The sequence below is a fragment of the Pseudopipra pipra genome, chromosome 3 (assembly GCF_036250125.1).
Source record: "Pseudopipra pipra isolate bDixPip1 chromosome 3, bDixPip1.hap1, whole genome shotgun sequence".
In the NCBI taxonomy this organism is placed as follows: Eukaryota; Metazoa; Chordata; class Aves; order Passeriformes; family Pipridae; genus Pseudopipra; species Pseudopipra pipra.
In genome coordinates, this window is record NC_087551.1 from 21,511,818 (window position 1) to 21,518,039 (window position 6,222).

Genomic DNA, 6,222 nt, shown 5'->3' on the forward strand with positions numbered 1-6,222 from the left:
GTGAGAGAGGCATAGAAACAGAGAATTCCTTGAAAACTCAATGAGAAGGCAGTGGCGGCACAGTGAAGTTTAAAGCCTGAGTTGCAGCCCACAGTAATCAATCAAATTCCACACCAATTAAAGGACAAAAATACTAGACATGACAAATCTGAGCCCACGATGCAGTTTGAGGGGAAAAAAATCTATCACAGCATGTGAAGAAAAACTGAGGTGGAAATAAATGACAGTGTGGTTAGCAAAGGAAGTCATAAAATCATGGTTTATACTTGTGAGCGTAGGCTTTATGATCAATTCCTATGCTCAAACAAGGAGAAGAATAAGCAAATATGAGCCTGATATTTTAACTTAAATTTTAAGTGAAATTAATCTAGAGATATAAAACCCACTGGAAGGTTCCACACCCTATTTAAATACCCTAATTTTTTTTGCAAGAATGAATGGATAAAGTTAAAACATGCTCAAAAAATTATATTTCAAAAACGCGGTCAGTTAAGGGACTAGCCTAGGAATAAACTGCTTGAAGTTACATGACCACTTCTTCGCTTGCATGCCTTGAAAATCAAAGATTTATTCCTCTAGCCATATCATAGAGCTGAATTGAACAAAGCTATGAAGATACCTTGGCCAGACAATGAAGTGTTTTGGAGGAATGACTTCTCTATCACAAGGCCCTGTTGCTGTCACAGAGAAACTCAGCTGTGCTAGGCTTCTGGGGCTGAGTGGCTAACCAGCACAGCATGTTAAGTTCGGGTGGGGAATTACAAATACTTCTATAATGTGTTCTGAATATCTTAGTACAGATGCTTCTACGGTGTGTTTTGCCCTACAGCCTAAGGGAAAGGGAAAATTAAAAAGCAGCTGAATGTCACCAAGCCCTAGACCTTCATGCTTTCTTTATGCTTTGTAATCTGGCTGTAGTTCAGGTTTCTTCTTAGTCTCAAGAACAGACACACTTTTGAATTTCTGCTGAGTTGTCTTCTCCTTTCGTGGAGTATATAACAGGAAATAAAAAATGTTCAGGTGTGCTCTCAGGCAGAGAAGGAAATTGAACTTCTTCTCTATGTCCTGGTGGAGTCCTCTAGCTATTAAAATACTGGATAAGAGAGAGAGACGGGATATTTCTTTTCTTATATTTAGAAGGAAGACTGACACTCCCTACTTAACCCCTCAGCTTTTGAAATAAAAACTTAAGTCAGAGAGGGTTTGAGGCTGTGGATCCCACTTGGAAACCATACCCTTCAACCTACCCCTGTGGAAAGACTGTAGAAGCCTCCACCTGTCTTTGGTGTTTCCTACAGGCCATTTTGAGTTGCTGCTCATTCAGGCAGCTGACTGAAAGACCACTGTTCTGCATGCCTGATGCAATCACATTTTATAAAGAATCTAACTGCTTAGGTAGTCAAGGACTGTAAATTGCACAGCAACGGGCCGCGTGTCTTAAAGAAATGGCACTGTAAGCATTGTGCATATAAATGCTTCTGTGGCCCAACTTGCTTAGATCACTTTTGAAAAACACCTCTGAGGCTCCTAAATCACATTTGCCTCTCAGTGTCTAAATACCATTGAATTTAAGTTTTTCCTCTTCTTAAATAAAACATAACCATCATTGGCATTTGTCATTCAATTAATGAAATTCCATCCTGGAAGAAGTAATGCAAGAAAATCAGCTGTGCATTGATGCATTCTCTGACAGCTGCAATTCTCAAGCACTTCCACTAGATGCCTCTATTGTTTTTAAAGTAAACATCGAAAATGTAATTCCTGTTTAGCCTAACCATTTAAGGCATATTAAGACCTTTTCTCTTGATGTTGTAACTGAAGTACATGATTTTCAGTCACTCAAAAAAAATCCCAAGCTCATTTCAAAGCACACATCACATCAGCTTTATACAATATAAATGTACAAAGCAAATGTTGCTAGTTTCTATGATCTTTTTATTAATTCATAAAAAACCCCAACAACCTGTCAAAAGAGGGTCACACATGGCACTGTGCAAAAAGTAGACATCAGAATTAAATATACATGCTTCCAAGTGATGATTGTACAGTTTAGGAAATAAGGAGGCCTGTGCAGTGGGTTATTGGCTGTCTGGTGGTGCACATTGTAATTCAATCTCTTTAATTGCAACAATTCAAGCTAAGTGTACAAGGAAGGGTTTCTTACCCACTTTTTTCCACTTAAATATTAGTATAGTTTTCTTATGGAACATCCTGTTTTCTGGCTAAGCAGCTAATTACTCCAGGCAAAAGAAGGCAAATTCTGCTGTATAAATTGTATTCAGAGTCACCTCCCAATGCTACATTTACCCTTAAGCTACTTAAAATACAAGTCTAGGGAGAAATTGCTATCCTTTAGCACATTTGCCAGGTACCTCTTTTGCTAAGTTATTAACTGAGAAGGGATTTGGCTCCCCAAGAAGCCAAAGGAAGTTCAGTAATAAATTCCTTCTCTGCCTCCTCAGTAGACCCACAGAGCGGGATATTTTGTACCAACCTGGACAGGCTCCTTTCCGATTGCTTACACCAACACTAAATGCAGCACAGCTGTCTGTGCAACAGTACAGAGTGGCTGGACACCAATTCCTGAGATATATATTTAGCTTTTTATATGAAGTCTAAGTTAGAATTTTTTCTTCTTTTTTCATAGGATCTGATTTGGAAAACCAATTAAATGTTCTGGAGTTGAATAAGCATTTAATTCTGATGATGATACAATATGATACATTATTATTGTCTAGTACTCTATTTTGAAATAAAAGTCATTTTGTGTATTTGAGGGGAGAGAAAGCCCGTGATTTGAAGTCCCTATTATTTTTTTAAACTGTTTTCTGACAAAACATGAGAACTTTGTGACAGGGATCTTGTCACTACAGCTTCCTGTAAACTGCCAACCTTGATTGCGGGTGTTACACAATAATAATTGCAAATAAAAAATTGTCTACCATCTGGTATAGAGGGAGGAGCCTTGGAACCTCACCAATATAGTCACTCTGGGAAATGATGCTCTGAGTCACTAGAAACAATGGTTTGTGAATGCTCAGTTTTTCCTCAGCTTTACTTACAATTACTTCGCTTGAAGGGCCTGAAGTTTTAAGGTAATTCATGTAGTAGCTGGAGTCCAATAAAGAGTGCTAGAATAACTTTAAATAGGCCACAGGGGAGAGAGGAAGCTCGTGGGATTAGGTGGAGTATGTTTTTTTTCATTCCTGGTTGTTGCTTGCAAATTAGGAAACAACCTTTATTTTCAGCAGATGCAGTGCTGCACAGTGGGTGGCTACCAAGGATGTTCCCTTTGCCCAGAGCAGCTCCACCCCACAGCTGAATAAAAGGGATGTTAGCAAATGTCTATAAAGGCCTCTTTTTCCCATCTTAAAATAGAATGAAAGGAAGGAGATGATAGGTACAGAATCAGGTCAGAAGAAGCTTCCTAGAAGGGGAAGAAATATTAAGCAATGTCCTGTAAAGAACTGTGTACCCAAGTCTGCTGAATCCCTGGAAAATTAGTAAAACCTACATTTTTAGACATTAAGACTTAAAATATTTGTGTTCAACAAGTCTGGGAGAGATGACAATTATGGTCCAGCATAATAACATCTCAAGTGTGGGAAGTCCACTAATCCTGCTACAAGGCACTGCTGAGTTCTTCTCCCCAGATGACTGCCAGGAACTCATGCACTCAACAGCTTTTCTGTCAGAATTTCTGCAGTTGATTTTTTTCCTGATTTTTTTCTTGATTTTTTTCCATTTTTTCAGAAAAATGAAATCCAAATCTACCATCTTTTAAAAAGTTTCTGCTCTTTCCAGTAGTCTAGACAAATTTAGTATAAAAATAAGCGTTAAATTAATCACAACCTAATAATTTGCAGTATATCCTGGTGGAGCTGGGTGAGAGGAGACAGCTCAAGTACAGTAAATTTGCCAGTGAATTTGCTAGTACACGCTGTGTCCACAGCGTGGGGCTGTTTGCTAGTACATATCTGTTTTGAAGGCCCAGGATTTTTTGCATTTAGAGCAGTAAAAGAATTCCACTGCTGCAGTCTCCAGTTTGATTTGAAAATCCCTGGAATTGGTGTGCAATGAATTTGTGTTCATCACTTAAGACATTCATATAAAGTTGTCTACATTTCCATATTGAGTCAGATTCTGTTTATGAACTGGATGTAGCTAGTAACCAGATATCTTTCCTAATACTGCAATCCTACACAAACAGGTTTAGGTAGTAGTAAATTAGCACAGCTTCATTTATGTTGGAGTGCTCTGTAAGCAAGCATCCCTGTTCTTCAGTCTGTGCTTTTAAGAGTCATAGAGAGGATTAAAGAATATGTGCATGCTCTTAAGAGCAAAACACAAATTTTGAGTATAATCTGTGAGAAAATTTTATATACTTAGTTATGTTGTTCTCTTCATGGTCTTTCTGCCATTTTTGAGCCCCTCGATGTTGATTATGCTCAAGCATTTTAACACGTGTTTTGTGGTTCCTTGTTTCAATTGCAACAATTGAAGATTTAGAGATAGAAACTTTATATTCTGTATATGGAGTTGATACTGGAACACCAAAAATCTTTTTGACTTCTGTGAGCTGAAAGAAAAACTGTTATTTGGCCTGACTTCCCATATAATACCTTACATAACACCTTCTCCTCCCGTTTTACTCTTACCCTATGTTTGGAATACCAGATCTGGATGTCTTTCTGAAAGGCTGACAGACAGCATAAGCTGGTGACCTGGCTAGCATTTAGTTACCTATTCATGCATCAAAATTTGTGCCATCTCTGCCATACATTCTTGTCTACATTCATTTTACAGCCATCAGTTTGCCTTCTAATGAAGAATGTTGACATGCCTTCTTTAAATAGGTATTTGTGGACTGATCTACTCAACTGCTCTTTAAAAACTTAAGTCTCATACTGTACAACAGCACAAGGTGGCATGATTTTCCAAAATATATTCTTATTGATTGGTTTTCATTGCTGGTTTTGGCTGCAGGAAGAAATACCTGCTAATCCACATAACCATATGACTCGAAGATACATTTCTCAAATGAGCCCTGAAAAACATAATAAGAGTGAGAGAGCTCAAAGCTCCTTTCAGCTCATTTCTTAAGCAAATGTTCTTTATATACACATAAAATGGCAGTTGTGTAAACTGGACAGTTAGTTAAATTGTGGCAATGAGAGAAAATACAACAAAGATGTCATCTTTGAGATAACTTTTTGATGTTACTTTTATCTCAAGAGAACATGGAGTACTTGTCTGTATTAATAGGAGCAACCCACATTCCTAGGAGTCCTTCCAGCTTTATCCACTGGATGCTCATCAAGTTTGATGAGTGCTTAAACCCAGATATTTCAAACATTCACCTGTGAGCAAGGTGCTGTGAACTTACCTTGTTTCATTTGATGCAAAGAGTTCAAAACTGTGCTGTATCCATTTTTTATTCACTGATTTTTTGAAATTACACATATCTATGCGAACACCTTGATAAAGCTTTTGGATATTCAAAATATACATGTAAATACCAATACCAACCTCTTTTTCTTCGCTGTTAATTATTTTGAACAGTAACACCTATTACATCAGCTCCTTACCTGAGTGACTGAGTGTCAACCAACACTTAGCAAAACATATGTATATGTATGTATATGTACTTGTTGCTTAGTTCTAAATGTGTAGGGAAAGGTCATTTTAGCAAACATTGTATTTAAAATCCTTTGTAATAACTAAATTCCTGAAATTTTTGTCACTGGAGTGGAAGACTGCTCTGGTCTATTGTGTCCAAAAGTTGTTGGAGGAGGATCATTTGTACTCCCTGTACATTGTTTCATGAGAGCTTTTGAATTATATTGGCTGCCACCTGTATATTCTGCTTTTCCTTGAGTGAGTGAACATATTTAACTTCATTTCATTTTTTGAAGGCATGTCGAAGTGCTGAGCTCTTTGATTTACATTGCTCTAATAGAATAAACCTCTTCAAAAAGGCAAATTAAACCACGTTTACGGTTGTTTTAATATAAACAGCTGGAGTAGTTACTCGAGCAGTACCGTGCAGTGCATACTAGCGAGCTCACACACCACTACCACTCCAGCTGTTGATATATGGGCCACATGAGCAGACAGTAAGGTGTCTTGACAAGTGGCTGAACAGCCAAGCACGGAGGGTGGTGATCAGTGGCATGAAGTCTAACTGCAAACCACTAAATTCAAAAGACATCTGGACATGGC